The sequence below is a fragment of the Capsicum annuum genome, chromosome 7 (assembly GCF_002878395.1).
Source record: "Capsicum annuum cultivar UCD-10X-F1 chromosome 7, UCD10Xv1.1, whole genome shotgun sequence".
Taxonomy (NCBI): Eukaryota; Viridiplantae; Streptophyta; class Magnoliopsida; order Solanales; family Solanaceae; genus Capsicum; species Capsicum annuum.
The window spans coordinates 125,381,877-125,394,018 of record NC_061117.1 but is presented as its reverse complement, the minus strand read 5'-3'; the positions used below and the strand labels follow the sequence as shown (position 1 = coordinate 125,394,018).

The 12,142-nt window shown below is 35.4% G+C and overlaps 1 non-coding gene across 1 annotated transcript; it reads left to right on the top strand.

Moving 5' to 3' along the window:
• The first annotated feature begins 243 nt into the window (after positions 1 to 243).
• LOC124886187 lies at positions 244 to 350 on the top strand. The gene has a single exon (XR_007043273.1). It is a non-coding gene; the product is annotated as a small nucleolar RNA R71 (small nucleolar RNA).
• The last annotated feature ends 11,792 nt before the right edge of the window (positions 351 to 12,142 follow it).

Here is a 12,142-nt window from a genome sequence, read left to right as displayed (position 1 = left end):
ATTGCTGCAATCTGTGCTTATAATGCAGTGAATTACTCTACCTCTAAAACCCCTGCAACCTTCCTAGGAGCACTCCTCGAATTATCATGCCAGTTCAGATTCCCTAATGAAATCCAATTCAGCAGTGTGTACAATTCTTCATATGTTTTCGTAAGAGCCTACCCACCTGCTGCCGAATCAAAGAGAATCTTCGTGTTTGGCACCAATCCCTCAATAAAGGTATGAATAAGAACATCATTTTACTGATGATGGTGAGGGAAATTTCAAATCATACCCTTAAATCTCTCCTAAGTTAGATAGAGATTCTCTTCTTCTTTCTGTCTAAAACTCAAGATCTTGCTTCTCAAACATGCATTCTTTCCTGATGGAAAGAATCAAATAAGGAACTTCCTAGCTAGATTTTCGCATAAAGTGATGGAGAGTGGTGGTTCAGCATGTAACCACCTTTTTGCTTCCCTAATTAGAGTAAAATAAAAGTGTCAATCTGACATAATTAGAATTTACCCCTTCCGAAATATAAGTATCACTTATTTCCAGGAAGGTCTGTATGTGCTGCTGTGGATCTTCATGTGAACGGCCATGGAATTGCCCTACTGATTTCAGCAGTTGCACCATTTTTTTCTTCTATCCAAATCGACCACCTGGTTCGGGCTTGTGAATACTATTCATCACATGGTTCGTGAGTGGGATTGCCACCTCAAGAACAGGTCTAATAGCTGGTTGAGAAGGAGCAACTAGAATAACTGGAGGCGGGACATTTTTGGCATTTGGATCGACTGGATCATTTCTTTGTTCAACCATTCTTCACCTTTGTAGAATGATCTGTTCTGGTTCTACAAAAGGCTCAACCAACTCTTTATCTCTTACCAGTCCTGTATTCAGTTAAACCTGCAATGGCGCCAAAAACAAGTTCCAACTCAGGCGCACATGCAAGTCCGCACGATCATACAAGTAATATAGTGACTTAGACAATCAGATATCATTCCCACGAGGACTAACCAACTAGAAATTTACCCAACTTTTAGTTTTAGACAACAAGGTATTAAGTGTTGTAAACTATCAGGATGAATATGAAATTAAGAATAAAAATGTAAATTAATAAATAAATAATAAAAGTATATGACTAGAACAGAGTAAACAATGGTTGTAAACAATAATGATAAGAATTCCAGGGTTGAGGCTTTTCGAACAATCATACAAATCTTCTTATAGCAGTCTAATTGGTTATTAGGTTGTTGGTTTGCAGGGTTTATGCTACAATTTTGGTCTCTTGACCTTAAATCTTCTATCTATTGAATATTGCAGCTACAACTCCCACAGAGATACAATAATTCTTCTAGATTCAAAAATTTATCATCTTGCAAATAAACCAAATAAGGCTTCTAGGCATATCTCTATCCTAGATGCTAATTCAAACCCCTTATTTCATAAAAGGATATGAACATTGTTCCTTAATATCTTTGTTTTATCCTATGATTCTCCTTCCGGATTCACCTAGAAATATAGATTTATTCTAATGGTGGCCACTCATCAAAATACTAAGCTTAAGAAATTAAGAACATCGCAGATGATTAATCCAAAAAGAAGTACTCTAAAGAATATCAAAGAGTAATCATGTTCTTGGCCTCAACCCCAGAACAAGGGTATTTAGCCTCTCATGTTTTAATTAAACATAAAAAATAAGTAATTAATCATAGCCAAAATTAATCTTGATGTAAAGAAGTTCAAAAGACATAATAAGAATCCTAAAAGAGAGAATTCTATGTTTTTCTGCCACTGCTACGCTTGCCAAAAATGTTTGGAATTGTGCTCACGTGTTACTTTTATACTTGGGAAAATTTTACCAGATTTGCATAACTGACGCGACACATCGCTAATTGCGTTGATCAAGACAACACGTCGGGTCAACTTCGCGTTGATGCACTGGAACTTTGCTTTAAAAATCTGGCTAAGTGTAATTTCTTAACATACGACATGACGCATCAACATCATGTCGTGTCACTGGAATTTTCATATCAAATTTTGACTAAGTCCCCTAGCTCACTCATCGACTTGACGTGTTGACTTTGTGTCGATGCACTGGAAGTTTCTTCTAAAATTTTGTCTAAGACATAAAATTAACTGGTCGATGTGACCCGTCGAGTTAGCATCATGTCACTGGAAATTCACTCCACGTCTTCGCTTAACTCTCGTAAATCCTCTTTTTTCAGCTGCTTCTTTTTATCCTTGCTCTTGTGCATCTACACATGTTCTTGGACTCGATAGAAATATTCTTTCACAGACACATGATTTATTCCACACCATAAATAAACAATTGTTTTATGATATGTGTCCAGTTTTCATCCGAATCCCATGGAAATTTACCCTGAATCTCTAATCGCATCGATTAGACATGAAACACAATTTAACTCATAATTAAATATAATTAACACAATTTTTGTTCTAAAAAAAGTCTAAATATAGGTAGATAGAGGTGTTTGGAGATATAAATATGCCCAAGATCAGTTCTTCTCATGCATCTTCAACTGCATAGAACCATATGCAACAATCTTGACATGTTGCATCAACACGCAACTTAGTCCCACATATGACAACAAAACCATTAGAAACCTTGGGTAGGGTCAAAACCAGAGCTGAAGTTAACTTATCTTTCAACTTCTTGAAACTACCCTCACAAGCATCTGAACATATATACTTTACCTTCTTCTAAGTCAATCTAGTCAATAGGGCAAAGATAAAAGAGAAAATTTCAAAAAACCTCCTATAATAATCAGCTAAACCCAAGAATCTTTAAATCTCGGTTGGAGTCATAGGTCTAGGTCACTTCTTTATCCCAAAAACATTTTATGGATCCACCATAATACTATCACTAGAAATAACATATACCAGATAGGTCAGAACATTCAACCGAAATAGACACTTTGAGAGCTTTACATACAACCACTAATTATTAAGGTTCTGCAACACTATGCGGAGGTGATTGGCATGATCCTTCTCACTCAAGGAATACGCCAAAATATTATCAATAAACACAATTATGAAAAATAAAAGAACTAAAGAACACCTGGTTCATAAGATCCATAAATACCACTGGGGCATTCATCAAACAAATGGACATCACAAAAAAATCAAAATGACCATACCGAGTTCGAAGACAGTATTAGGATATCCAATTCACTAATCTACAATTGATGGTAAATTGACCAAAGTTCAATCTTGGGAAAGTAATTAACATCCTGAATCTTGTCAGAGAGGTGGTAAATCCTCGAAAAAGGGTACTTATTCTTCAAGGTCACCCAATTTAATTGGCAGTAATCTTTACACATCTAAAAGGACTCATACTTCTTATGAATGGATAGAATCAGAGCACCCTAGTGAGAAACACTAGATCGAATAAAACCCTTATCTAGAGGATTTTTCAATTGTTCCTTAAGTTCCTACAACTCAACCGGAGCTATTCTGTAAGGAGCAACAAAAATAAAATGATTGTCTGATAGAAGATCAATCCCAAAATCAATTTCCATATCGAGAGAAACACTGGGAAGATATCAGGAAACACTTCAGCAAACTCACAGAACACTGGGAAGGGCCTTTAGATCTAGAATCTATAACATACATTAGATGGTAGAGACACCCCTTAGATATCAATTTTCGAGCTCTATGATAAGAAATAAGAGTTCTATTAGCTCTAGGGAAGTACCTTCCTATTCAATCATTGGCTCATTTGGGAATTAAAAACTAACCCTTTGGGTTCGATAATCAAGAAAAACATAGCACGAGGGCAACTGGTCCATCCCCCAAATCACATTAAAGTTTAACATGTGTAAGTATATTAGATCTATTATGGTCTCCCTACTATAAATAGATACTATAGAACCCTTATAGACTTTTCTAGCCATAATAGAGTCACAAAAAAAAAGCATCTAGAATACACCCATGATCAAAACTAAAGTGAATAGCCATAAACAAGGTAACAAAAGATAAAGTAAACCCGAGATCAAGAAAAAAATACACATCATAAAAGAAAAATTTTAATGAACTAATAATAACATCAAGAGAAGCCTTAAAATTTGGTCGAGTGGAAAGAGCATATAGATGGTTCCGACTAGTGTCGAAACCAAAAGTAGAACCCTTTGGTGCAGGATCTAAAGAAGTAGCAACCAAGACCTTATTATCCCCCGTAGCAACATTGCCTAAAGGACAGTTCCCCTAAATAGGTCCAGGATGACCACATCAAAAATACTTATTCCTTCTATCATTAAAAAAAGCCACGATGCACCTAAACATAGAAATGACAAAGGGGATAAGATGGAGCCAACTGATCCCTACTTGCCTTAGATTGGAGATATTGTGCCTTAAATCCACTATTTCTCTGAAAAAAATGATCACCGAATGACTTAGGATATGGAGCACTAGCCGTAGAATAGGAACCAAAATTCGTCCACTTCTTCTTAGACCATTTCCCACCATCTCTACAACTATCCTGATGACCTCTACCCTAATCCGAATATCAAAACTTCTTACTCGGCCATTTACTTATCTCTGTATGGTTTTTATTTTCATCCTCCACTTAGCGCATATATGCCATAAGCCTAGAGAAACCTATGTCAATATTTAATAAAGAGGCCTTACATTCCAAGACCATGTCTCAAGAAAAATCCAAAGTAATTTTCCTTATCTTATCCCTAATATTAGATACTAGCTCAGGAGCATTATGGGAAAACTAATGAAACTCAAGGCATACTCCTTCACAGACATCTTACCTTACTTCATATTCATGAACGCCTCAGCCTTCTCTTCCCAAGACTCCAAAATAAAGAAGCGATCAAGAAAAGCACCTGAGAAATGTTCTCACAAAAAGAATTCTACATTATCTCCCCTAAACTGATCCCACTCCTCATACTACTGATTCAACACATCCTTCAGCTAGTATACAACAAATTCCACACCCTCAGATTCAGAAGAAAGCATCTTATGAAGAATCTACCCCATCTCATCTATAAAACCTGAACAATCTTCCTCAACCTTAGAACTAGTAAAGATCTGAGGGTTCATTCTTATAAACTATCCAACTCTATTAGACTCAATAAAACTCATAGCAACACCAACAAGACCGGACTAATATAACTGAGATGTCACCAATCGAGTCAACAGATGAATAGAAAATCAAAACTCAGCATTGGTGATATCTCATGTAGTTGACCCGTTAGGAGTCTTAACTGTAGAAGAAGGATCAGCGAGAACCAATGAAACTCCACTAGGGAAATCAAAAGTTGCGACCCAAGACTAGGTCTGAATTCTTTAAGTAGGATGACCTCCTTCTACATTACCCTCAATCAAGACAGAGGAGTTTCCACGAACATCAGATCTTTTGGGAGGCATGATCTGAAAAGAGAACATACAGGAATTAGAGAAGATTTCAAGATCTTAGAATCTATAGCCCAAAATATAACAAAGAAAGGGAAATATTCCTAAATATACTGTAGCCTCTCTTATAAGTGTTGTGCACTATAAATCCATAAAAGAGATTCTACTTAAAACGGCTTAGTGGACACCAATGACACCTAGCTTAAGCTATGATACCAACTTTTTCATGACCGAAGATAGGCCTGGTCTTGATGAGTATCTCAAGCCCAACTAGGACCAGAGACCACTTCCTACACCTATCCAAATATAACACAACACCCCAAATAGCAGAAGAATCCCAAACATATAAAAAGACAGAATAAGATAAGCTTAGAGAATTTAAGACATGTCTATTACTGATAACTAATAACTAACCAAAAATAACTAACCAACATCACCCAAGTCCATAGTAATCCACAAAGCCTTTTAAAAAAATAAAAATCAATAAAGTGTTTGGACATGCCCCTGACTTTGACATTGACTATGACAATGTTAATATGAACTCTTCAATTTTATTCTATGAAAGGAAACTAATAAATTGACCAAGTCTTCCAGAGAATGGAATATAATAAGTTCACCACCAGTGACTGATGAACCCAACTAATCCATCTAACACTGCACAAGAAAAGTAGAGATATCTTCAGTGCTAGCATCACATAAGGGTATAACATCCGAAGATAGTTAGTGGGTTGAGCACTAATATGTAATCAGGGGTAGGGGATAAAATAATACCATTAACCATAATTTCAAAACCATTCAAGCCAATGCACATAATCTTATATACATATAAATATGTAATGCTTGGAAAAGAAACGAGGCTTAGCATGAAGGAAAAATTTATCATGGACTATGTAGCTCAACCGGCATAAATTTTCACCCATGGGCTATTTTAGTTTTGATCCCCTTTGTGAAAGGTCCCCAGTGCGTCTAACCATACGAATTGGAGGTATCAAGAAAGACAAGGGGAATTCCCTGAGCACACATTGATCCAAGATACAAATATATCAATTCTGTGAACTATGCACACTGGTCATCAAGACAAAACCTCATGTTGACAAATATGAATTTCCAGTACAAGTCATCCAAGACCCACACCTTCGCGACTTTGCTATATAAGCCCCATTAAGCCCAATTTAAAGCAAGTTCACATAAACCTTTTATTAACCAATCAACCAACCATTAAGACACATTATTGGTATTGTCATACCCTTTCACTTGCTAGCTTATCTTTATGCCATAACAATCACATTAACTTAGGGTAATTCCTCGACCTCTCTTGTTTGTTAAATCAAATAATATCCAACAAGTCTTTAAAAATCCATGTTCATTGTTTAATATTTAATTCAATACAATATCTTAGGTATTTAAGTCAAACAAATAGGGAATTTCACAACTAAAAGCCATTCACACAACTAGGTTGAGGCAAAACTATTATTCAAAACCAATTCCAATTTGAAAATACCAATTTCAGGGGAAACCATGATCCCTTAGTTTATTCACCTTTCCCATTCACCCTATAGGATCAAAACCAGCAATAAATAATAAACAATGCATAATAAATCATGGGAAAAAAATTTAACCCTCAATCACATCAAAACCATCCAATTAAACCATTAAGATACATTATTTTCATAAAGTAACAACTGGGAAAGAGTAACATGGTTGAAATATTAATAGTTATAGATGGAATTTTCCCTTGAGAAGCTCTTATTAATGAACTTCTTGGAAATCATAAGTATCTTGATTGTGGAAATTTAGAGAGAAAGGAGTGTTTTTTTATTAAGTTCTAAATGATAAAAAACCTCCTTGAGTTCTTTATGGATGTGGGGTTTTAATTGGGTAAGAAGAGAATTGTCTAAAGTTCCCTTAACTTAAAAGTCAAAAATTTATCGTTGATGACTACGGGTCATACCGTGACTCATAACGACACATTATGACTCGTCACCATGAGTCATAGCCAAGACAGTATAATTAGTTACACGCACTTTTAACCCTACAACTTACATCATATGACTCATTAGGGGACCCTATGACTCGTAGGGTCCTAGTCATCACCAGTGCAACACCACTTGGAAAACATACTGGTTAGACTATAGTTGATACATTATGACTCGTAATGATCCATACAACTTGTTGGGTTCCACTAATACTTAAAATAGAAAATATTGCCACACACACTGGTCAGGCTATGATTTGGGTCCAACGACATGTTATGACTACCTACAATCTAGGGGAGTCATAGTTTGAGTAGTTAGGATAAAATTTCAAAAATTTTTAAGGACTCGTTATGTGTTTTAAAACTCGTTGGGGTTCACGGGTATGTTGAATAGGATGGGGGTCGAGGGGTTACCCCAAATTAATGATTTTTCTTGGATTTTTTTTGGGGAAATTGTGTTCCCTCATCCTACTTGCATAACTATCTTTGAAATTTAGTTAGTCACATGATTTGTCTTACTTCCTCAAATAATTGTATACTATAAATGGTTAAATGGATGAAAATGACTTCAAAAGCCTTGATGGCCATGTTTTTATTTTAAACTGGAAGATCAAGGCTCGGGGAATTCCCCCGAGATAATTTGATAGACTAAAAGGGGGTCAAGGAATTCCTTCAAATTGATTTAATGAACAAAGGGGGTCTTGGCATTCCCCAAGGATGATGGAATTGGATTGGAATAATTATAAGCTTGCAAGTGCAACTGTATGACAATACCAATGGTATGTTCCTTAATGAATTGTCCTTGGTTTTATGAATGAGAATGTTAAAAGGTTTTAATAGTGCTTAAAAAGGATGATGTAGCTAGCAATGAAGCAGGAGGTCTTATGGGGACCAATACTAGAAATCCATATTTGCCGGCGTAGGGGTTGGTCTTGATCACCATGTACATGTGACACACTTTATCCCCAGTGCTAATACCAATACCAAGGCTTACACTAATACCGAAACTACCCATGTCTATAGTAGTCATATAAAGCCTCTAACTGAAATACAAGAACATCCACATGGGATATTCCCTAAACCATATCATAAACTAAAGTCCAAGAAATAGCAAAGTGTATAAAAAGAAGTCCATTGTATGATATGTAGTCTTTCAAAGTATAGAAGATCACTACTTCTACCTAACTTGAATGTTGTCCCCAAATTTAAGTCACTATGTAGAAGGAGTAGTATAGTTGGTTCCTATATCGTGTGGGGAGACAATTCCTTAAGACTGTTAATGGGTGAACACTAGTGTGAACTCAGGAATAAGGATAAAAAATACCATTATTTAAAACCAAAGTAATTAACTATATGCATTCACATACATCCATATATATATACCATACAAGGAAAGGGGACTGAGTGTAGAATGCATTTAAAATATAAACATGGGTTATGTAGCTTTACCATCATAATCTACCTATGGGCTACATGGGTACAGTGTTAACTCATGAATGGGACCTAGTGTGTGCTGCCACATAAACCAGAGATATCATAGGGGCTGAGGATTCCTATGTACCCTTCAACCATTATTATACATATATACAAGTTTAAACTTCAGGAATTTTCATGTACCCCACAGGCATATGGTCACTAAGACCAACCCTCATGTCCGTAAATATGAGTTTCTAGTTTTCACCCTTTGGACTCATACCTTCACAGCTTTCTATCACAACCCCTATTATTTACCACATAAAACCTTTAGCACATAATCAAACCACCAATTCAAGGAGTCAATTACCAAACTATTATGTAGTGGTATCGCTATACTAACTATAGTTTATAAACAATGTTATTAGCCAACACTTAGGTGATTACCATGTACCTTGAAAGATTTATAATTAAACTAAAACCATGGCCACCAAGGCCTTTTCTATTCATTTAAATAAACCAAGCAAATTTAGGTACCATTACCATATTATGGAATACAAAGTTTTCAGTAATAATCCAAATTTATGACAAAATCATTTTCATAAGAATTTTAACAAATAGGTTGAGGGTATATAGTTTCCAAAATAAAAACCAAGTATCAATTAAACATTCCCATGTAATCAGATGTTCAAATCACAATAATAACATGAAAACTATATGAAAAATATGGGAAAACATTATCCAACCAAGAACAACAAAAATGCCCATATATATTTCAAAACCTAAGCAATGCCACTATAATACCATGAAAACCATTCATTAAAACATTCTTTTAGTTGAACTAAAAATAAGGGAGGAGTAACATGCCTTAGACACCAAAGAAGATAGGGAGAATCCCTCCTAAAAGTCCTAAATTGATTGACTTAAAGAAACCCTAGCCTTTTCTTGACCCAAGAGCTCAAGAGAGATTTGAGAGAGCTTAGAGATTTTTTTGATCTTCTAAAATATATAATAGGGGACCAAATAATGTTATAAGTTGTGGGGTCTTAAGGTCTTAGGGGGAATGTCCAAAATACCCTCATCTTAAAAGCTGTAAAAAGAATAAAGGAGGGTACAATTGGACCCCTCTACTAATATCTACACCATATGAGTGGTACCTTCTACTTATAACTTGATCAAAATTTTTTACACCATATTGTGTCTAACATACGACTTCTTAGGCCTAACTCGTACCATCACCATATGACTAGTATCCTTCAATTCATACCCTAAGAAGGACATCTAGGATAGACACTAGACAATATATGATTGGAATTTATACTTCTCGTATCATAAACATATGACTCATCACCACTAACTTATAACCACAACAGAAACCCAACCACCAGATACTAGACATCTTACAAGTTTGGTTACATAACCTATATCCATACTATATGACTAGTAAGGTGAGTCATATGATGATAATAAAGTTCAAGACTCGAGAAACTTGCAAGGACTAGATCCCAGGGTATTTCACCGTAGGTGTCCTTTTATTAAGGTTAATGCTACATTTTCCAGGATAACAATTTAAAATACATAATAAACCTTGTAACCTATCCCAATATGTTATATATATGTATATGATTATATGAAAAAGGTATTGGAATAATTTTGGACTGATTGATCATGTCATTATTTCTCTGAGTTGCATGATAGCACTCACCCTGCTAACTATCTTTAGACATTGTATCCCTATGCAATGCAGGGTCCAAAGACACTTCTATTTCCCTATGGAGTGGTAGGTGATTTCTAGATAATTTGTGACATAAATTCTAGTGGTAAACTTCTATTCTCTGAAAAACCCTTATTTCAAAGTCTTGTCTTTATTTATCTCTTAGAATATTATGGTAGGTTTTTTGCTTTAGTCAAAGGAATATCCTAACTTTTGGTGATATTTGGTTTTATTAGATGCTTTTGTGAATAAGATATGGGTGGATTTGGCATTGTGGATTCTTAGATTCCATTAAGGTTATTTATGTATCTTGTTATATGTTCAAAATTCAACTCTTATCTTTTTATACGTGTTGACTTCTAGTTGTATTGTGTTCCAGTTAGCTAGGTTAAAGGGAATGGTCTTCGGTCCTGGGTGGACTTGAGTTACCCATCATGTCTAGGCCCTAGTTTGGGTCGTGATCAACTTAGTATCAAAGCATAGGTCCAATGTCCATGGGTTTCCACAAAGCCATATTGAGTAGAGTCTCTTTTATTGGTGTGTAGCACACTATATATGAGGTATTTAGGAATGTTCCCCTTTTTTCTTGGTATATATGTTTAGGATATAGAGTCTAAGGTCTTAAAAACTCAATTTTTGTTTGCTCATATTTCATATTATATTTCCCCAAACATTTGATACTCATGGAAACTTATCTATCTAGCCTAAGGACAATGTTGATGGAACTCATTCTACTTATGGAGTACAAAACTGGTCTAGGGTCTATGCTCCTGATTGTACTACCCCTCGTGGAGTTTTACCAGCCCCCACCTGTCTTTCTTAGGCTTCTTGAGCTGATGATGGAGTACAAAACTGGTCTAGGGTCTAGGCTTCTTGAGAGTTGCATGGGTATATGTAGAGAAAATATCCTTTATCTAATGTTTCTACTACAGCTAATAAGGTTCTAATCTCTACTTCTTCAGCTCCTTCACTAAAGGGTGCTACATCTGGTACTGGCATAATTTAGAATCATCTTTATTCTATTTTCCCCCATTAGGAATCTGAATATCCTGATGTCATTATTGGTATGTTAAATACTTTCTCTCACAATGTGTACTTTTTTCTTGATCCATGGTCTACTTTTACTAATGTGACCTCTTATGTGGATGTTGATATTTTTTTTTGTCCTAAGCATATTTTTGATCCCTTTTCTATTTTACCTCAATAGGTAGTTCTGTTATGGCTAGAAGAGTCTATATGGGTTATGTGGTATTTGTCAAAGAATACCTTGGTGGATTTGATAGAATCAGATATGGTGGATTTAATATTATCAAAAGGATAAATTAGCTTTATTGCTGCTATGTTTCTCTAGATTGTAGGACTCGTAAGGTCATTTTTCAATTACCAAATGAAGAATTGATTGATTAAGAATAGAGTTCTCTAGTAACTAAGGAAATGTTTGTTTCATATCTTAGAGAATGGAAGTTGAATTCCAAAAGGTGTCTATACCATCTGGTTTTGGATAAAGCTTCTAGTTTTGGGGTTGTCTTTTTACAATCTTTACCTATTGTTAATGAGTTTCCAAAGGTATTGCTCGATGATCTTTCTGGTGTTTCTCCCTATAAGGAAATAGACTCTGGATTTATCTTCTACTAGATACCCTTCCTATCTCTATTCTTTCATATCGAATAGCT